Raw genomic sequence first — 23,939 nt, 5'->3', positions numbered from 1 at the left:
AATACCCTGAACTTCTCCTTTATTAACAATCACAAAGATGTTAATGGTCATCGTGTATATCAACACACTAAGCACTACTCACAAAAATAAAAAGGATTACTGGAGAAATTATGACTTACCTGTTTGGGCAATTATATTCATTATCTCCATTCATCAGATGTGCCAACAAAAAATCAGAGATTAGATGTCTTTTCCATAGCCATACTACTAAAATATGGTGACAGATAAAAGAGGGAAGAGTTCTTGGAGGAAGATGTACCCTGGGGAAATCTGATTGTACCTTCATGGTAGATCTTGAGGCCATCTATGATATCTGTTGCAGAAACTTTGACATTGATGCCCAACCTACACTAACCTTAACTGCCTCATTAGTCATATTGTGTCTTCTATCACCGCTTTCCTCAAATTTGATGGAGACGTAAATGTTGACCTGACAGAATTCTAGACCAACTTGGTGCTCTAGCCCGGCATCCACTTCCCACTCGCTGCATAGTCCCTGTCAACTCTGCTGAGAGAGCCTACCATGAACAGCTTTCTGTAGCAGAGATCACCAATGTTTGCTTTGAATCTACCAACCAGCTGGTGAAATATGTTCCTCCCTTTGGTAAATTCATGCCTGTGTACCCAGGTGATGTGGTCTCCAAAAATGGCAATGTTGCCATTGCCACATCAAAACAAAGTGTACTATCCAGTTTGTGGAGTGATGTCCCACTGGCTTCAAGATTGGCATTAATTACCAGCCTCCCACTGTGGTAACTGGTGGAGGCCTGGCCAAGGTGCAGCCTGCTATAGGTACATTTAACAACACCTCAGCTATTGCTGAGGCTTGGATTTACCTGGATTAAAAGTTTGGCGTGTGGTTGAAGGGATGGAGGAAAGAGAATTTGCTCAGGTCCAAAAGAACATGGCTGCCCTAAAGAAAGATTATGAAGAGACTGGAGGAGATAGTGCTGAAGGACAGGACGAGGGTGAAGAGTATTAACTTTTCTGCTGCAATTTCACATTTCATTGTCTTGGATTCATCTTATTTCTGCTCTTTGTAATTAATTGTCTGGTTTAGACCTAAACTATCAATAAATATATTTCCATTTTAAATATCAAAGGACAGTTAATGAAGTTTTGAAAATCAAGTTATGAAAACCTATGAAGGTTGACAGATAAACTATGGTATGCTAAACTAAGTTTGAATTTCATAAAAATGAAATCATTTTTAGTGTAAGTATATCCCACCCAACATTTAGAAAAGTGCAGTACTACATAAGAAATATGTTTTAGTCAGTTTTTTCACTGCTGTGACTAAAATGACCTGACCAGAACAACTATAGAGGAGGAAAGGTTTATGTAGGGGATCATGGTTTCAGAGGTCTCAATCCATAGGCAGCAGGCTCCATTCCTCAGGACTCAAGTTGAGGTCGAACATCATGGCAGGAGAGTGTGGTGAAAGGAAGTAGCTCATGTCATAATTAAGAAGCAAAGAGCTACTCCACTTGCCAGATACAAATATGTACCCCAAAGTCATGCCCCCAATGCCCACCTCCACCAGCCACAACCTACCACTGTAGTTACCAATCTGTTAATTCTGATCAGGGGATTAAATCACTGATTGGATTGAGACTCTCACAACACAATAATTTCTCCCCTGAACCTTCTTGCAATAAATTTTTGCACCTTAGTTGATATCATGAAAATCTGTTTCTGAAAAATTTTGATAATCATTGGAAACTTAAAGAGAAGCAACCTCTACTTGCTGAGAACTGTGCTGAGACAGAAGATACATGACAAGGTCTTTTACTTTCAAAGAGTTCATAATCAAGTCAGGCAGAGAAACCCCATAAAAAGTAGCAGTGAACAATAGAAGAAAATGAGCTAGAAAGTATTAGATTGTGAGTTAAGAATAGAGGGCAATCAAAACAATAATGACTAGCAAGAGAAGATGTACCAGCGGAATGGAAAGGAGGCCAAGTTGGAACATGAGCCTGTCTGGGAAAAGTGTGCTTCCAACTACCACGTGACTCCTTCACATCTGTGACTTGGGTAAGTTCAGGACCTGCTGTTGACTGTGTTCAATGGAAGCCCAAGTCCCCCCAACTAAAAGTGTGATCATCAGGAGAGGAATAATGAGGAAGAGCAGACAATGATGTAAAGGTGATGACACTTTGATGAGAGAACAGCAGTTGTTCTCAAAGGGAAGATCCCAGAGAGCAACAATACAGCAGCACCTCACAATTTTTGAGAAATGCACATCCTTTCATTTCACCCCCAAAATACTCACCAGCATTTCTAGGGGTGAGGTTTAGCAAGCACAATTTCAAAACCCTCTAGAGAGCCTGAAACATAGTAACAGAACAGCAAACAGCTTGCAAAGATATTTTCCTTTTTCTTTCAACAAAATCAGCCTGTGTAGAATGTATCTACACAATACAGGGCTAATCTCCAATATCAAGTACAAAGTTGACAAATAGAAAGACAATATTCAGGCACCTAACTGTCCCAAGCATTTGGTTCTTCTTTGAAACCATTCAAACTTGCTGCCAGTTGGCAGAAGAATCATGATTAGGAGGTCAAAATTCTTAACAAACACTTTAATAAGGAGCCTGTTACTCCTTGAGGCAGTAACTATCACTTTCAAGTATTTAGTCATTTCATTCTTACAACAGTTACCTACTTGACCTACATTTATTGAAATAGTTTAGTATGATATTTTTCCTTATGTACCAGCATATTTAACTAAAACATAATGTGAAAAAAATTAAGTTTCTATGAGCATGCTATACATTTTCAAATAGAACTTGAGAATAAAAGAGCTCAAGGGGATATCTGACTTTTAAAGTTTTAGAGCAGCTAGTTATGAATAATAACAGTTGATACTTACTAAGTCATGACTGTCAGATTGTGGAGATGTGTATGTGTTTGTACATATGTGTGTGCATGCATGTGTGTATGTATACGTATATGTGTGTCTACATGTGTATGTATACATGCATTTATAGTCAGTTTAAACTCAAAATAGGGATATGTTGTTCTTATTTTTATATGGGAAAAGTGAGGCATTCATAGGTTACGTAGTTTGCTTAATGTCATAAGCAAAGTAGAAGAAGAACCATTTTTACAGGAGAGATGATCCCAAGCTCTTAACCATAACAATGAACCACTCTCCATATTTGAGCAAAAGCTCACCATTAAGAAGCAAAAATCTCCATGGGATCATCTGATAAATATTAACTAGTTTGTGAAAAGAGATTTGCTTCTTAAGGGAAAATCACCACTGTAGACTATGGAATATCAATTGAGATTTAAGTAAATGTTGCAATTATCAAAATTAGGATTTTTTTTAAAAATTGATTTTTAAAGTCAGAAAAACAATGGAAAACTGTAACATTTGAAACAGTATAATAATTGCAAGAACAATTCTTTGCAAGTCTTTGAAGCATTTTGTTTAAATTTATTTTTGAAATACCAAAATGTTGTAAATTGTAACCACTTATGATGACAATCTAAGTCAGATTGCAGGTACATATGTGTATATAGGTATATATGTATTCACAAGTGTTCTTGTACAAATTTTCTATTTCAACATATAATAAATATAAATAAGGTATTTCATTGTTCAGAGATTGTGTTATAAATATTCATTCTAGTGTTAGGTATTACGAGAGTTTAGAAATATGAAGCATATCTGTCCAGTTACAAGCAGTGTGGCTTATAGTTACTTTTCCATATACATAAGGCACAAAGTTGCAGAAATGTGTTGGGGTAATCAAAAAGAGTACTGTTACAGCTGAACTCTCACAATCCAATTACCTTACCTCTAAACATTGCTGCATTAACACAGGACCTTTTGGGGGCACCTCATATCCAAACCAAAACAGATGCTATTGAGATTGCCCAGGTAACAGTAGATGGAGGTTTGGATTAGAGTCTTTCAAGGGGAGTTTACAGAAAGAATCAGAAACTTTTCAATTTCATAATTAATTCCAGGCAAGAAGGAAAAAGAGGAAGGGTTGATTTTGAAATTTGTGCCTTTAAGTGATATCCAGTGGCACCATTAATAAGAAACACTAAAATAAGCAGCTCTCCAGTTCACTCTCATCAGTGCCTCACCTCTAAGTGTTTCCACATTGAAAATGATGAGATCTGGTTCTATAAAGTTCCTTTCTTCCAGCTTTAAAGTTTCATATCTTATGAAAATAGGTTTGAAATTAAAAGCAACGAAGGCATCTTTCCAGGAATATAATGAATATGTATAGAGATAGGTGTTGGTAATAGGTTGGGAAATGTCCCAAAGTCAAATTCTAACAGTTTTTTAGATATCGTTTGCAAACACACACACACACATACACACACACACACCCCCACACACACTCTGTAAATGAGATAACTGAATCAATTTCTGGTCCATATTCTTTTAGTAATTTGATGACAACTAATTTGCTGGTAACAACTGCATCATTTTATGTTATCCAAAATATGAAGCTTTTGTAAAGTTTGAGTTTTGGGTTATAATCTCCAGAATCCCAGTGACAACCATCTTTAAGAACCAGGTAAAACACTTAAGTAGCAATTTGCAACTATTGCCTCACGGCAATAAACAACTAAAACAACAACAAAATCTTTGTTTTTGTTTTTTTTTTTTCTAGTTTCCTTGAAGAACAGCTTAAATGATCTCTTTATTTGAACATCCCTTAAGTAGTGTGGTCTTTAAAATTGGTGACTTTAATAATTAATATATTTAAGACAATAGAATCTGGCTGAAAATCAAGATGTACCAAAGGATTATTTTCCCTTAACCCTCCAACTTCTATGCATGCTTTTCTAAACTTACTTTCAAATTTTAATAGAGAAAATAACTTCACAGCACATAGACATTTTAAATAACTGTCAGCTTTTTTTTTTTCCTATAGAGCATTTCAGATTGGCTTTTGATATCTTCCAGTATCCTTCTCTAATTATGTAAAATTTTCTCATTTTGTTTTTTGTCCATCCCCAAGAATAACCCTTTTACCAACAATACAAGCCATCCTATACAACTTCCTCTTTGCTCTTCCCTGTGAAGAATTATTTTTCCTCCCTCTTCCTAAGTGAATCCTATCAGTTTTCAGAAGTGATGCTCCATTCCTAACACTCCTTTGACCTATACTCAGATTCATCTTCCCAAATAATACTTTGCATCCTGTAACCTAAACTCATTCACAATTAACCCCACCATTTGCTTTACCTTATATGTTTTATTATTTCAACTAGATTTTTCTTCTCTACCATGATGGGTAACATTATCTTCTCTATTTGGCAATTTTGTTCAGTTCTTACCCAAGTGATGGAAACACATTATGGATCAACATACTAAGGCATTTTCTTTAAAATTTCCATCTTTGGATGAGGTAATTAAGTGTAGCTGAAAGCCTCTACTCAAAATGTTATCTGAATTCATGGGCTCCACATCCTCAGATTCAACCAGTCATGAATCAAAAATACTTGAGGGCTGGGAAAATAGTTCAGTTGGTGGAGTGCTTGCCTTGCAAGTGCAAGACCCTGGGTTCAAATCCCCAGCACTGAAAAAAAAAAATTACTTCTGTATTGAAAATGCAGACCTTTTTATTATTTTCTAAACGATTCAGTATAACTACTGTTTGCAGAGCATGTATGTTGTATTAGGTATTATAAATATAGAGATGATTTAAAATATGAGGATATGTGCAGGTTATATGCAAATAATATGCCATGTTACATAAGGTACTTGAACAACGCAGAGTTTGGTATCTGATGGGGTCCTGGCACTAATCCTCTGTGATGTTTGTTATGGGTTTATTTAATGAATTGATTTAAATAATGCCTTTTGTTTATTTTCAATGAACTTTTAAATAGCTACTATGTTTAAAATATTGGAATAAACATACAGAAGATAAATATAATGCAATAAAATAAACTACCAGACAATTCCATTGATATACAGACAGTAATCAGTATTTTTTCTTTATCAGACATATCTAAAGATCATCTCAAATTCAGCTAATTTAGAATGGACTAACCTGTGTTTGACTTCATACACTGCAATTGTTCTGGATATGCTCCAGGTGTTCCTCATCATCCTTGAATATTTTGAACTCCACTTTAGTGTTCCATAAGACAAGGTACAATTACAATTTACTCTTCTTCAGTTCATCTCATTTCCAGAACCACATTACTTACCCTTTCCCAGTCATATATCCCAAACTTCTATTCAAAATTAGTTTCTGAGAAAATGTAAATGAATTACAATTATACCTGAAAGCACAACTAAATTAGGTCAAAACCTTGTTAACTACAGGAGAATCAATTCACAGGCATTGGAATCTGGGTTCAGAAATATACATGGAAGACAAACCAATGCTGGGACTAGAATAAATTACAGCACAATGTGCAGAATAGGAATCAAGTATGTTTAACAGGTAACAGTTCCATGCAAAGGAGGATTTGTGTAGACATCTACACAAATCTGAGAATCCTGAATGCTCATGATGGTGGTGAGCAGTTGGTATTGCGTATCCCTGAACAGGTCATGGGGCAATAACCACCAGAGGTGGCATATTTCTGAGAAATTTAGAAATGTATAATTTGTGAAGATAAAACCTTGGCCCTCTGAGAAACACGCACACACACACACACAGACACACACAGAGAACCAGAACATTAGAAGAAACTCAAGCTCTAGCAACAAAGCAAGGCTTGATCATTATAACTTGGTTACTTACAAGTCAAAACTAGATGATTTCATAAAGTTGAAATCCTTTTAAATAAGATATGGAGAGTTTAAATACTTCAATATTACCCTTGATTGGATAGAGGTTGTACTCGAAGATAAGAGCCAAGAAACACTGACTGTAGGAAAAGAAAATAGGATGCTATTAGCAAAGATCCAATACATTCTAAAATGTGTTGGTGGATAGCATTATATTTGTTAGGTAGTAAAATTGTCTTGATAAAAGTTTCTTAAATCTATAACATCTTCTGAAGTTATGCTAGTCCAAAGGAGCTGCTATGCAAGATCTTTAGAATATTTACCTCCAGACCAATATTAACAAAATAAATAATATAATTTATATGACATTGGATTGCAGACCACTCTTAACATGTTAAAATGTTATATTTTGACCTCGCTTTGAACAAAATTCTCTATACAAAAATGAAAAGGCACCCCACAAAAATGTATCTTTATACAACCTTTTCTCTTATAAAACAAAAGCTTATACCTAGGAAGTTTTCAACCTAGAAAGAAAGAAAACCAGAAACATTAAATTATTTCTCTGAGGAAAAAATGCCAGTCTCCTCAATTCCAATCACATATATCCAACTTTCACAAAAGTCTGATATTAGAGGCCACTCCAATGTCTCATAGTATTATAGAATTTCCTATGACATTAGAACTTTTGTATCTTCAAGAGATGATGATGATGATGATGATGATGATGATGATGATGATGACAATCATGAAATCATTTGCCAGCTACTATTTACTTAAGAAAAATAATTCAGGGCACACCTTCTTTATTATTATATTTCACATTGATGAATTTCCACTGTAAATGGTATTACTATATTTTATCACTCAGAAAATGAACTCAAACTATTTTATTGATTTCTTTGAGGTTCCACAGCAGGTAAGTACAAGTTGTTTTGCAAATTTAGGCCCGAGTCTATGATGTGGAACTTATATTCCAGGAAATGAGAAAAAAAGCATTGTTTCTTCTCTAAAGGACATAAAATTTTATCATGCCTGCTTCTCCCCAACTTATTCCAACACAGATACTTTAAAGTTTATCCAAATATGTCCACAGGTCCCAGGAGAGCATTAAGACATAATCTTAAGGCATGGTATGGCTTAAATATGTATTGGCAAATGTCCCTGGTAGTAATTAACTAGAAAGAACTTGTTTATATCATTGGCAGTACCTTGTAAATTATCTACGGAGATGAGAAAGGCAAGAGAAGCTCATATCATTGAAAAGGTGGAAAACAAATCTGTAGACTGAGATGGTAACAGATGTTGAGTCAGATATCAAATTCCAGACATTTCACACCCAATTTGCCATTGAAGTAACCATTATGATATAAGAAAGGAAAAAAAAAATTTCCAACAGTTCTTAAATAAATCAATCACTTGTTGTTGTAGCCAGCTTTTTCACTGCTGTGACTAAAATCCCTAACAACAAACAATTTTAAGGGAAGAAAGGTTTACTTAGGGGCTCAGAGTTTCAGAGGTCTCAGTCCATGAACCAGCTCTATTCCTTGGCACTCCAGGTAAGGCAGAACATCATGGTGCAAGAGTGTGGTGGAGGGAAGTAGTTCACTAGATGGACAGGAAGCAGGGAGAGAGAGACTCCAACCACCAGATACCCAATGTATATCCCAAAGGCATGGCCCCAATTACCCACCTCCTCCAGACATACCCTACCTGCCTTCAGTTACCACAGATTTAATCTCATCAGGGGATTAATTAACTGTAAACATTCTTGCATTGTTTCACACATGAACTTGTTGGTGACACATAAAATCTAAACTGTAAAACTTGTTAAGAGTCCAAGAAAAAATTTAAGAGCCCACTTTGGTTATCCCCCACAGATAGATTGAGGAAATCAAGCTATTCTGAAATCATGCATCATGCAGGCAATCAGGCAGATGCATTGTCATTTCATGGAGTAGTCAACAAAATTTCGCACTGATAGCGTGACTTGTTCAAAGTCATATAAGTTGCAGTGGTAGCATCACTAAATGCACATGTTCTTTTTCTTAGTGCAGGATTATTGTGAACTAAATTGTGTTCCCCACAGTGTGATGGCATTTGGTGATGTGCTCCTGGAGGTCCTCAAGCTTAAATGAAGTCCTTAGGGAAGAGCCTCCATGAGGGCATTAGTACCCTTATACAAAAAGACATCAGAGAGTGTGCTTTTCCAGATGAGGATAGAGTGAGAAAGTGGCCATCTGAAAGTCAGAAAGAAAGTCCTCCCTACAAATTGGTCCACATCATGATCGTAAACTTCCTAGTTTCCAGAACTTTGAGAAAATATATTTCAGTTACTTAAGTTATTCAGTCTATGATACTTTTGCATGATAGCTGGGGTTGAACAGAATAAGGACCTGTTCCCCCTTCTCACTGCCTGACTGTGTGAAAACCAAGGGACCCCAGGGTGGGAAGAAGGAGTCTAAAGGCAACATTCCATTATCCATTCATCATATAATAGCAAATTGTTTAATCTGCAGGTGTTGGAGTAGTTTCTGTTTTTTACTCTTTCATTTATTTCTAATTTCAATCCATTATGATCTGATAGAATACAAGGTAGTGTCTCTATCTTCTTGTATTTGCTAACATTAGCTTTGTAGCATAATATATGGTCTATTTTAGAGAAGGAGCCATGTGCTGCTGAGAAGAAAGTGTATTCGCTCTTGGTTGGATGGTATATTCTATAAATATCTGTTAAGTCTAAATTATTGATTGTGTTATTGAGATCTATGGTTTCTTTGTTCAATTTTTGTTTGGAAGATCTGTCCAGTGGTGAGATAGGTGTGTTAAAATCACCTAGTATTATTGTGTTATGGTCTATTTGGTTACTAAAATTGAGAAGGATTTGTTTGACATACATGGATGAGCCACTGTTTGGGGCATAGATGTTTATGATTGTTATATCTTGCTGATTTATGCTTCCCTTAAGCAATATGAAATGTCATTCTTTATCCCTTCTGACTAACTTTGGCTTGAAGTCCACATTATCTGAAATGAGGATGGATACTCCAGCTTTTTTGCTGAGTCCATGTGCATGGTATGTTTTTCCCCATCCTTTCACCTTTAGTCTATGGGTATCTCTTTCTATGAGGTGAGTCTCTTCCAGACAACATATGGTTGGATCTTTCTTTTTAATCCAATCTGCCAGTCTATGTCTTTTGATTGATGAATTCAGGCCATTAACATTCAGGGTTATTATTGAGATATGATTTGTATTCCCGGTCATTTGGTTCATATTTAAAATTTTATTTATTTATTTATTGACACAACTTGGTTCCTTCTTTATTTGACAGTTCCTTTAGGATAATTCCTCCCTTTGCTGATTTGATTTTTGTTTTTTATCTCTTCCTCATGGAATATTTTGCTGAGAATGTTCTGCAATGCTGGCTTTCTTTTTGTAAATTCTTTGAGCTTTTGTTTATCATGGAATGATTTTATTTCATTGTCAAATTTGGAGGTAAGTTTTGCTGGGTATAAGATTCTTGGTTGGCATCCATTTTCTTTCAGAGCTTGAAAAATGTTGTTCCAGGCCCTTCTAGCTTTTAGGGTCTGGATTGAAAAAATCTGCTGATATCCCTATTGGTTTCCCCCTGAATGTAATTTGGTTCTTTTCTCTCACAGCCTTTAAAATTCTGTCTTTATTTTATATGTTAGGTATTTTCATTATAATGTGCCTTGGTGTGGGTCTGTTGTAATTTTGTGTATTTGGAGTCCTATAAGCCTCTTGAACTTGATTTTCCATTTCATTCTTCAGATTTGGGAAATTTTCTGATATTATTTCATTGAATAGATTGTTCATTCCTTTGGTTTGTTTCTCTAAGCCTTCCTCAATCCAAATAATTCTCAAATTTGGCCTTTTCATGATATCCCATAGTTCTTGCAGATTCTGTTCATGATTTCTTACCATCTTCTCAGTTTGTTCAACTTTGTTTTCAAGGTTAAATATTTTGTCTTCAATATCTGAAATTCTGTCTTCCAGGTGTTCTATCCTATTGGTTATGCTTTCTATGGAGTTCTTAATTTGGTTTATTGTTTCCTTCATTTCAAGGATTTCTGTTTGGTTTTTTTTTCAATATCTCTAACTCTTTATTGAAATGATCTTTTGCTTCCTGTATTTGCTCTGTTAACTGTCGATTGGTGCGATCATTCAATGCCTGCATTTGCTCTTTCATCTCATCGTTTGCTTCCCTGATCATTTTAATTATTTACATTCTGAACGCCCTTTCTGTCATTTCTTCTGCCATGCTGTATTAGGAAGGAAATTAAAAAATTCTTAGAAGTAAATGAGAACAAAGAAACATCATATCAAAATCTCTGGGACACTATGAAAGCAGTACTTAGAGGAAAATTTATTTCATGGAGCGCATTTAATAAAAGAAGTAAAACTCAACAAATAAACGACCTAACACTACAGCTCAAAGCCCTAGAAAAAGAAGAACAGACCAACACCAAAAGTAGTAAAAGACAGGAAATAGTTAAACTCAGAGCTGAAATCAACGAAATTGAAACAAAAGAAACAATACAAAAAATTGACAAAATAAATAGTTGGTTCTTCGAAAAAATAAACAAAATTGATAAACCTTTAGCCACACTAAAAAAGAGAAGACGAGAGAAAACCCAAATCACTAAAATTCGGAATGAACAAGGAAATATCACAACAGACACGACTGAAATACAAAACATAATTAAAAGCTATTTTGAAAATCTATACTCCAACAAGATAGAAAATTTCGAAGACATCAACAGGTTTCTAGAGACATATGAATTGCCTAAACTGAACGAGGAGGACATACACAATTTAAATAGACCAATTTCAAGTAATGAAATAGATGAAGTCATCAAAAGCCTACAAACAAAGAAAAGTCCAGGACCAGATGGGTTCTCAGCCGAGTTCTACAAAACCTTTAAAGAAGAGCTCATTCCAATACTTCTCAAAGTATTCCATAAAATAGAAGAGGAGGGAACCCTCCCAAACTCATTCTATGAAGCCAATATTACCCTGATACATAAACCAGACAGAGACACATGGAGGAAAGAAAATTTCAGACCAATATCCTTAATGAACATCGACGCAAAAATTCTCAACAAAATTATAGCAAATCGCATACAAAAACATATTAAAAAGATAGTGCACCATGATCAAGTGGGTTTCATCCCAGGGATGCAAGGTTGGTTCAACATCAGGAAATCAATAAATGTCATTCACCATATCAATAGACTTAAAGTCAAGAATCACATGATTATTTCAATAGATGCAGAAAAAGCATTTGATAAAATACAGCACGCCTTCATGCTCAAAACACTAGAAAAAATAGGGATAGTGGGAATATTTTTTAACATTGTAAAGGCCATCTATGCTAAGCCCATGGCTAATATCATTCTAAATGGTGAAAAACTGAAAGCATTCCCCCTAAAAACTGGAACAAGGCAGGGATGCCCTCTTTCACCACTTCTATTCAATATCGTCCTTGAAACTCTAGCCAGAGCAATTAGACAGACCAAAGAAATTAATGGGATACGAATAGGAAAAGAAGAACTCAAACTATCCCTATTTGCTGATGATATGATTGTATACTTAGAGGAACCAGGAAATTCCACCAGGAAACTTTTAGATCTCATTAGTGAGTTCATTAAAGTAGCGGGATATAAGATCAATGCACATAAATCTAAGGCATTTTTATACATAAGCAATGAATCTTCAAAACGAGAAATTAGGAAAACTACCCCATTCACAATAGCTTCGAAAAAAATAAAATACTTGGGAACAAATCTCACAAAAGAGGTGAAAGACCTCTACAAGGAGAACTACAGAACACTAAAGAAAGAAATTAAAGAAAACCTTAGAAGATGGAAAGATCTCCCATGTTCTTGGATAGGAAGAATTAATATTGTCAATATGGCCATACTACCAAAAGTTCTATACAGATTCAATGCAATTCCAATTAAAATCCCAACGATGTACCTTGCAGAAATAGAGGAAGCAATTATGAAATTCATCTGGAAGAATAAAAAACCCAGAATAGCTAAAGCAATCCTTGGCAGAAAGAGTGAAGCAGGGGGTATCGCAATACCAGATCTTCAACTCTACTACAAAGCAATAGTAACAAAAACGGCATGGTATTGGTACCAAAATAGACAGGTAGATCAATGGTACAGAATAGAGGACACGGACACAAACCCAAATAAATACAATTTTCTCATACTAGACAAAGGTTCCAAAAATATGCAATGGAGAAAAGGTAGCCTCTTCAACAATTGGTGCTGGGAAAACTGGAAAACCATATGCAGTAGAATGAAACTAAACCCCTATCTCTCACCATGCACAAAACTAAACTCAAAATGGATTAAGGATCTTGGAATCAGACCAGAGATCTTATAGAAGAAAAAGTAGGTCCAGAGCTTCAACATGTCGGCTTAGGACCAGACTTCCTCAACAGGACTCCCATAGCACAAGAAATAAAAGCAAGAATCAATAACTGGGATAGATTCAAACTAAAAAGCTTTCTCTCAGCAAAGGAAACTATCAGCAATGCAAAGAAAGAGCCTACAGAGTGGGAGAAAATCTTTGCCAATCATACTTCAGATAGAGCACTAATCTCCAGAATCTATAAAGAACTCAAAAAACTCTACACCAAGAATGCAAATAATCCAATTGACAAATGGGCTAAGGAAATGAATAGACACCTCACAGAAGATCTACAAGCAATCAACAAACATATGGAAAAATATTCCACATCTCTAGTAATAAGAGAAATGCAACTCAAAACTAACCTAAGATTTCATCTCACCCCAATTAGAATGGCCATTATCAAGAATACAAGCAACAACAGGTGTTGGCGAGGATGTGGGGAGAAAAGTACACTCATACATTGCTGGTGGGGTTGCAAATTAGTGCAGCCACTCTGGAAAGCAGTGTGGAGACTCCTTAGAAAACTTGGAATGGAACCACCATTTGACCCAGCTATCCCACTCCTTGGCCTATACCCAAAGGACTTAAAATCAGCATATTACAGAGATACAGCCACATCAATGTTCATAGCTGCTTAGTTCACAATAGCCAGATTGTGGAACCAACCTAGATGTCCTTCAATTGATGAATGTGAAAGAAACTGTGGTATATATATACAATGGAATATTACTCAGCCATAAAGAATGATAAAATTATGGCATTTGCAGGCAAATGGATGAAACTGGAGAATATCATGCTAAGTGAGATAAGCCAATCTCAAAAAACCAAAGGAAGAATGATATCGCTGATAAGTGGATGATGACACATAATGGGGGTGGTAGGGGTTAGTGTTTGTTTTAGATTTAGGGTTAGGGAGGGGTTCAAGAATGGAGGAAGGAAGGACTGTATAGAGGGAAAAGAGGGGTGGGAGGGGTGGGGGGGAAGGGAAAAAACAGAATGAATCAAACAACATTACCCTATGTAAATTTATGATTACACAAATGGTATGCCTTTACGCCATGTACAAACAGAGAACAACATGTATCCCATTTGTTTACAATTAAAAAAAAACCAAAATAACAAAACAAAAAAAAATGCTTTGTATTAGCTGAAACAATTTCTAAACAGAAATAGTAAAGCTAATGCATTTGTGAAAAACAGGTAAATGTTAAAGTTTCTTTATTGTAATGGAATTTTAAATGATAAACAAACATGACCTAAAATACTACACAAATAGATTGGATTATTTAAAAAAAAAATAAAGCCAACATTCCTAATCTCTTTCTGCTTAGACATCTGCTGTGATTTGAATGTGCCCTCTCCAAAATTTGAATGTTGCTAATGTGATATATTATGTGGTCGGTGCTTTAAGTAGTGGCTGGAGTAGCTGCTCCCTCTTGAATGGGACTAAAAATCCTATGAAAGAAATTTCAGGCAATATTTGGTTGACTTGCTATTCCATCTTCCTCAATGTGAAGACAGAACTCCTCCTTGTGGAGGATGTAGCAACTAAGGACACTTGGAAGCAGAAAATGGATCTGACCAGGTAAGACAACCTCTGACCTCTTGATATTGAATTCCCAGCCTACAGAATTGTGAAGAAATAAATATCTGTTCTTTACAAATTATTCATTCTCAGGGATATTATGGCAAACCATACAATCTATAGCAATATCCCGCTCAATAATACCCCTTGATTTCATTTCCTCTTTCATCTCAAGGGGCCTCCTCCAATAAGCGTTCACTGTAGTACAGGTGACAAGACTCTGAAAATGGTCCTCAGAAATCTTTACCCAGTCTAAGAAGAGATCTGTGTTCTGTAGTTGAGCTTCTAATAAGGTCTACTGATATTCTTCCTGAAGTATATCACCCCCACTTTTCAGACAAGTGCCATTAAAGAATATCACCACAAAAGAAAATTATTTTAAAAATGAACTAAGTTGATAACTTCCATTTTAACTTCCTCTTTTGCTCATAAACCAAATGAGAGTACATCTCTGCTTTAAGGATCACTTACATAGAAGTTCATAATTTTTTTGTTTATTTTAAATATTTTCCATATTCTTTTTTTTTTTTTTTTTTTTTTTTTTTTGGGTGCTGGGGATTGAACCCTTACAAGGCAAGAACTCTACCGACTGAGCTATCTCCCCAGCCTCTCCATATTCTTATTGGTGCATTATAGTTGTAAATAAAGGTGGAATTTGTTGTTATATACTCATATATGTACACAACATAGCGATATAATTTGGCCAACATCATTCCTCAGTATTTCCCTTATTCCTCACTTCCTCCCTCCCCATGATCACTTTCCTCTACTCTGCTGATCTCGCTTTAATTTTCATGAGATCGGACTCCACCTTTCTTTTCTGTTTTACTCTCTAGTTTCTATGTATGCCCCTTGACCTTGTAAGTTTAGTTTCTTTCACTTAACATAATTGTCTCAAATTCCATCCATTTTCCTGCAAATTATATAATCTCATTTTTCTTTATGGTTGAATAAAACTCCTTTGTGTACACACACCACACTTTCTTTATCCATTCATCCACTGATGGACACATAGGCTGGTTCCATACTTTAGCTGTTCTGAATTGTGCTGCTGTAAACACAGGTATTCATTTATCACTGTCATATAATGACTTTATTTCTTTAGGATAAATACTCAGGAGTGGTAAATGTAGGTCATATGTAGTTTCAACCCTAATCTTTTGAGAAAACTTCATACTGATTTCCATAGTGCTTGGAATATACACATTTTTAATTTGAAACTATTTAAAGCAGAAAACAAATGGTGAGCACATTATAGTGAATGATGGATGACAAGAACTGACAATTTTATTTTAAAATATATTTTCTAATATTGCATGCTAGACTTCACTTCCAGTGATACTGAATATAAATTTCCACCATTAAAAATACTTAATGGAATATTCATTTGCCCTTGGAATGGGAAAAGTCATTTACAAATATTCCTTACTTTTTATAAAATATCCCAAAAGATTACCAATATGAAGTGAAATATGGCAAAAGAACTATAGTGTTTTTTTATTGTTGTTCTAACAAAACATTGGCCCCAGAAATAGTTTCCTAAAATCATTGCCTCCAAAAATGCACTTGGTTCCAGATTTTTAATCAGACCAACTTATCTTTTCCAATATCAGCATTTCTCTTAAGCTCTGAAGACCTGGGCTAAACCAATGGATTACCCAAAACTATTTTTAAAGAGGACATGACATCTCTGAAGATGATGATTCTAATCTCAAAAGGTGCAGGGTATTGATCTCACCTACTTATCTTTTCACTCAATTTTTTTGTACCTAGGATTTACAATATTGTCAACTGTGAGGAAATCACCTGAAATTATCTTTACCTACTTTCATCTTACTTCTCAATATTTGAATAGTAAATAAAAAAGACCAATACATTTAAAATATATCATAGAGTATTTGATTCTGTGATTTTGTAAGAATATTAATATATAGGTTAGATAAATTTTAAGTTAATTGGTTTTATTTAATAAGGCTTTTAAAGGTGTAGATAAATAGCAATCACATAAATGAATAGATACATGTGTACCTGTATTTGAGTTAAAATGTTTCCTTAGGAAAGAAATAAAGTTTTTAAAAACATCTATGAAAACAAATAGCATGGACAACATAATTTAGTTTTTGAACAGCATAATTTAGTTTTTGAACAGCAAACGTGTTTTGTAACACCTACCTCAGGTTTGCGCAAAATATAGGTGGCCTAATTTCTCATTCCATCACCAATATCTCACTATTTCTGAATAGTGAGATATTACAGAACTTAACCTCTCTCAATTGCACTTTTGTCATAGGTGAATGAGAACAATTACACCTTGCACGTCCGGCAGGTAGCTGTACCTGCTGAAGCTTAAGCTACCTCTCTGCTGTGATTCCATGGTATCCTCAGAGTTAATATTTTAACCACCTACATACCCATTATCCCTTTTAGGTCTATTCTTTTCCATAAGCAATTACTTCCCTTTTCTCGTGAACATGTAAGAAAATATTATTATTTTCAATACCATTAAAAGTTATTCCACATCATTAAAGAAGTTTGACAGAAGATGCTACTGCAGACCACAACTAAATTCTTCTACATTTAACCGGCTTCCTCATTCAATGAAATTAGCCTACCTTCATGTATTTTCTGCTGCAAAGATGATGTTCGGTTGAAATGAACATTTATAAAAAACTTTGATCTCTAAAGGAAAAGCTTTATAACAGGCTATTAAATAAAAAATTGCTTTTATGGTTGGGTGTTGGTGCTTTTTCAAACACCATAGATGATTTCAGAATTCTAGAAGGTAGATAGAGACTGAAATCTGCCCTTTCTTCTAAATTTTCCTGAGTTTCAGCACTGAAATTGAAAAACCATCCTGAAAAGAAGAAATTTTTTAAAAATTCCTAGGTCCCCAATCTCTGTTCACTACCTATGGCCAACTCCTGCATCTTGACAGATGTATGCTGGCATTTAGTTAGTGAATTTGATAGATTTACTGAGGACAAATAGCCAAGACTTTTATTCTTTTGCCATTCTTTTATTCTCTTCAAATATTCATTTATTTCTTCCTTAGTGAGTTAAAGAAGTAGAAGTTCTTAAATGTCGATTTTATTTTGGTAAACGGGTGAACACAGCAAACTGAATTCATTTTGTTGCTGGTAAATCTACAAGAATTTTTTTTTTTTTTTTTTTTTTTTTTTATGGAGAGTAAGGATCTGGAAAAATGGAACACTGACCTTATAAACTTAGCCTTCTTCCTGGATTCTTTAACTTAATAATTTAATTAACTGTTAGGAATATAGGAATTGTCATACAAAGTCATTAATATTTTTCTTTCTCAGAATTTATTTGCTTATCTTACCAGTATTATTCTTAATATTCTTTCCCAACTATTCTTTCTCCTCTCTGAATTTGACTTTCTTGTTCCTAACATCTGTTTGTCTGCAAGAGTGAACAAATAGATTCCCTGCTGAAAATCCTTCCCTTATTCTAGTGCCTAGAACACTAATCCCCAACATAGGTGCATCCCAGTCCCTTCCAATAACACACATGGTAAATTATTGGTGTTGAGGAAGAAAATACTAAAATTTCCTCTTATGATTTATCTTCTTTTAAAGTGCATATTTTATGTGTGTTTTATACTGTTTCAAAAAATAATATTGGGGTGGCACTCATGTATAAATGTTTATATTAAAAGTACATTCTTAGAATATATTTTAGTGGCAAAGTACTGAACGAAACACTTTGGAATCCATTTGCCAAAGCACAGAACTTATCATGGTCTGTGAGGCTGTTAGGTGACTTTCCCAGTCTTGTCCCCTGCCAGCGACCGTCTTGTGCACACTCATGTGGCCCTAATTGTAAGTATCTCTTCTACACAGTAAGCTATTTCGTATTTTTGTACTTTGTTCATCCTCTTCCCTCTGCCAAGAATACACTTTCCTGTTCTTCAGGTGTCTAAATTTTATGTCTCTTTAAAGATTCAATTCAATTATCAGCTCCTCTAGAAAGCTTCCCATAGCTACATAAGGTGAGGTTAGGGGTTGGTCCTCTGTGCTTCCGTAATACTCTGTATGTACTTCTGTTGTTGTAGCAGTAATTATTACCATGTGTGTCTCCTCTCCTTAAGGATAGGACCCTCATTTATTCATATGGGTATTTGTAGGCAATATTTCAAGCACATTTGTTGAAGTAGTATTTTAAAAATGCAGTGGACAACATGCAAGCTCCTGTTCCTGAAAATCATGCATGTGATACATGAAAGATACTGGGGCAAGTGTTTCCCAAGGTTAATTTGAAGGCATCATTTAGATAGATCAAATATACATACCATTACTTTACTGTATTTGCAGCAAACATATCCATTTTCACAGTCACTGGGAAAACATGCTTTGGTTGTCAGTGTGGGGGTTGATTTATAGCACTCTGTTTCCTGGTTACATTTGCTAATGGTTGGTATTTCTACATACTACACAAGAATCTTTATATAAGGTTTCAGGCATAAGCAGCAGGATCTAGAGTGAATTTGATTTAAACCAAATCAATTTAAATCACCATTTCAAACCACAATTTAGAACGCAGCGACAAAACCTAGGCTCAGTCCTTATTCTTCAAACTATTCTGTCAAACTATTTTTTGATAATACCTGAATGCAGGTGCTTCTTGATCCACACACTATTTAATTTTAGACAGCTTACAATCACATTTACAGATTTAAATAAGTAATTTGAAAAATTAATTTTAATGTACTTATCAGGTCAACTTACATATGGGTACTCTGGTTATTGGATGAAAGGCTCTTTGAACAGTCTGGTTTCACTCCCGATGCTTGTTTTTTTTTAGCATAAACAAAATTATTCTACTCTTGCTTATCCTTTTTCACAAAGTGTTTGAAAAAATTTTATACTGTCCCATAATAGCAGTCATTTTCTTCCAGGACTAAGTCTACCGCCAATCTATACTGCTTCCGTATGTTATGCAATCTGACTTAACATAGGCAATCAATTTGGCAAGGACTAAATTTTTCTGTTTTTATTACTTCATACCTTCCAAGTATTTTCTTCCCTTGATAGACAAGAGATACCTGCCTTCTTTTAAGCCAAACTTTATTTATAGTTTCAATCTCAATCATTCCTATTTCTTTGTCTTCTCCAGAGTACCTGAATTGTCCACCCACTTCACACACCACCACACACACACACACACATATCCCAAGAGTCCTACTTCAGAAACTTTAGAGATACATGGGTCTTCTTTTGTATATGGTGAAATAGACTTCATGTGGATGCCTCCTGTCTTATCTAAATGAAAAAGAACATACTTCTAAAAATGGGACAATTTTAGTTATTTTGTTTACGTACTTACTAATTATTTCTGCCAAGTCAGTATATGTGAAATGCTGACTTGCATGGCCCAAATATAAGTTTTTCCAGCCTGCTTATCAGGGGATTAGAAATGAACTATGTCTTCATATTGAATTTTATGTTTAATGTTTCTTCATTTTCCAATTTGTCTGTTAGCATGCATTATTTCAAGAGGAATGGGTAAGGACAAGAAATAATTCTTGAGCATGCAGAATGAAAGCCTATTATAAAAACTCTCAACAACAAATACTAATCCTTTATGTACAAGTACTAATCCTTTATGTACAAGTAACTGTCAAAGTCCCAAGATATGTCACAGATTACTCAATTGGTCTGAATTCCTCACCTCCCCCTCATCCATGCCCTTTGCCATGTAACTTTACATTTTCTTCCACCTCAAATGTTCTTCACCATGACTTGACTTTAGGTTTGCTAATGTGACCTATTTCTTTCAATAAGATGTTAGCAAATATGATACAAGAGGCGGCTTGAAAAGCACTCTTGGATTTGCTCCTTTCACCCTTGCAATCTCCATGAGAACCATGAGCAGTAAGTAACCCAGTGCTCCACAGTTCTCCAAGTCAAGACACTCTATTGTTTCTAAAATCAATTTTTAACTAGAGAAGTTTTAATAGTATCATATTCACAAGAGATTTTTATATACACCCAAATACCAATTTATTAATTTCACTGAGATTTTGATACATAATTCACATGTCCTCTGTTTTCTGGTCTGAGTATCCGGTTTCATAAAATTCCTGTTTGGATATAGAGTTTGAATACAGGTGAATTAGGAGAATTTAGCAAACATTTCTGCAACTAGGGTAACTGGAAAATGTTGCTCCTTTGGTATTATTACGGATTATGACATTGTATTGTCACATCTTTGTCTCCTTAGCAAAGTTTGCTAAAGTTGAAGAATGTCAAGAGTATTACTTTCCATCCACTTTCTAGGCATTTCTCTATTCCGATTTAACCCACCTTCTTTGTCTCTTTCTTGTCTCTCACACGTACATATGTGTGTGTAGCCAAGGCAATGTACGCACATACTAGTGCTTCTACACTATACTCAGTCTTACAAAGAAGAGACATGTCTTCTTTTCATTACCTTCATCTGGGTTTATATAAGCTTATGTTAGTATTTCTGTGTTCTTAGTTACCAATTTTATTATCTTTTATTTATCTTGATTGATTCTAAAGATAGAAAATCAACAGTTTGCTTTCTTATGACTGCTTGTGATTTACTATGCAGTTAATTAATATATTAGTATTGGAATACCTTTCTCACATGCCCATTGCTTTCTCTGACTTTTTAAATTGCCTTTATTTGCATTTAATGCTATGTTGATATGATTGGTTAATTTGATGCAAAGGACTCACATATATGATAATTTTTACTCAACACCAAATTCTGATAACAATGAAAAGCACGAGTATTAGTTGTGCTCAAAGCAGTATTTTCCCTCATAAATCCTAAACTGCCATATGTATGCTTTGAATGAATTTATTTTCCATATAATGATATGATTTGGTTTCATAGTATCAGATAAATCTTGAGCAATATAGGCAGAAACCATGTTCAGAAAAGAAACCATCTCCATGCCAATATCCTTCCCTTTTAGGTCCCATCAGTTATTTAGTGATGCCCCATAAATTTATAATCCCAGATATATTTATAATTAGCAGTGTAGTCAAATCAGGTATGTCCTGCTGAAAACCTTTTACAAGAAAAAACTCAAAGTATCCTTCTACTGGTAATGTCATTTATATTTATCAATGTCATTAACGGGTTTTAACAGAAATGCCTTGGTGATTCTGTCTGCTAGCCACACTGAAGAAGGACTGACAGACTGGTGTGAACACTTTTCTCATAACATCCTTGAAACGTTTTAACTTTTAAGCATACCTAATCTTAAACTAATTTTCCTAACTTCCCACTACACCCCCCAACACCATTATTCAGGAGACTTCTATCACTTCTCAAATCACTTGCCAATAAAAATTGTAAGAAAGGTCAATATTCTGTGTCTTTTAAATACATACATAATGTTATTTATTTATTTATTTTGACCTGGATCCAGATATCTAAGTTGAGCATCATCTTTCTCCAGAACTATAGGGTTCATAATAGATTATCCTCCAGTATGTGGTACAGCTGAGGAGAAATATAATTTCTCATTGATGCATTGATTCCTATTTTTAATTGCTATATAAAAATGAAAACTATACATATTAATGGGATATCATGTAATATTCAATACATGTATACATTGTATAATGGTGAAATCTGGTTGAACATATTTGTCTCCTACAATAGGTATCAATTCTTTGTGGCAAAACTAAAATTCCTTTCTTATAGTTTTTTGAAATGTACAGTAAATAACTGTTACCTATTGTCATCATACTGCACAATACTAGCAAAGAGCTTCTTGGGTATAACTAACTGTAACTTTTTAACCAATGATTAAGTATCCCCCATTACCCAGCTTCTGATAACCACCATTCTTCTCTCAACTTTTGATATCAACTTTATTAGATTCCACATATAAATGAGATCATGTGGTCTTTGTCTTTCTGTACCTGACCTATTTTACCCAACATAATCATCTACAATTCTACCCACATTGCTGCAAATGACAGAATTACATTCTGTTTTATGACTGCATAAAATCATGGAATCATTGTGTGTATGTTCCACATTTTCTTTATGTGCTCATCAGTTGATGGACACTTAGATTTTTTCCATTTCTTGGTTGTTGCAAATTGTGTGGGAATGAACAAAGAAATATAGATCTCTTTTTGACACACTGATTTCATTAGATTAATATTGGTACATCATGTGGTGGTTCTATTTTGAATTTTTTGAGGATCCTCTGTATTGTTTTCCATAATGTCTGTACTAATTACATTCTATCTAAGGGTGTACAAGGGTTTCCTTTTCTCTACATTCTTGCCAGCACTTGTTATTTAAGTCTTTTTGATAATAGCTATTCTTCTTGGGTGAGATGATATATCACTGTGGTTTTGATTTACATTTCCCTGATGAATAGTGATATCGAGCATCTTTTCATATATCTGTTGACCATTTGTATATCTTCCTTTGAGAAATGTCTGTTTAGATTTATTGCCTAGTTTCTCACTAGATTATTTGGGGTTTTGTTGCTATTGTTGTTGTTATTGATTTTTTAAATTAGTTACATATGATGGATATAGATTTCCTATCATATGTATATATTGTGAATATTTTCTTCAATTATGTAGATTTTTTCTGCACTGCGTTGAGTATTTGCTTTGTATAAAAATTTTGTTTTACTTAATAAAATTTGTATATTTTTGCTTTATTTCCTGTTTTTTTATAATCTTATCCAAAAAAAATCCCAAAGTCCCAAAGTATTTTTCTATTTTTCTTTCTTTTTCTTTTTTTTTTCCTAGTAATTTAACAGCTTCAGGTCTTACATTTAAGTCTTTAGTACATTTTGAGCTGATTTTTGAAAGTGATGAGAGACAGGGGTATAGCGTCATACTTCTGCATGTGAATATCTAAATTTCCCAGTGTCATTTAGTAAAAAACTGTCCTTTCTCCAATGTGTGTTCTCAGTCCCACTGCCAAAATCAGTTGGCTGTAGATGCATAGGCTTACATCTAGGCTCTCTATTTTGTTTCATTTGTCTGTGTGTCTGTTTTTATGACAAGATGATATTTTGACTACTACAGCTTTGCAGTATGTTCTGAAGTCATGGAGCGTAATGCCTCCTGCTTTATTCCTTTTTCTCAAGATGACTTTGTCTCTCTGAATTTGTTGTAGTTCCATATACATTTTAAATTTGATTTTTCTAGGTCCATGAAGAA

General features: G+C 34.6%; 1 pseudogene; it reads left to right on the top strand.

Moving 5' to 3' along the window:
• Positions 1-275: 275 nt before the first annotated feature.
• LOC124962855 (tubulin alpha-1C chain-like) lies at positions 276-982 on the top strand (annotated as a pseudogene).
• The last annotated feature ends 22,957 nt before the right edge of the window (positions 983-23,939 follow it).

The sequence above is a fragment of the Sciurus carolinensis genome, chromosome 13, assembly GCF_902686445.1.
Source record: "Sciurus carolinensis chromosome 13, mSciCar1.2, whole genome shotgun sequence".
Classification (NCBI taxonomy): Eukaryota; Metazoa; Chordata; class Mammalia; order Rodentia; family Sciuridae; genus Sciurus; species Sciurus carolinensis.
Note: the sequence above shows the minus strand (reverse complement) of the source record. Positions and strands in the feature narration are given on the sequence as shown.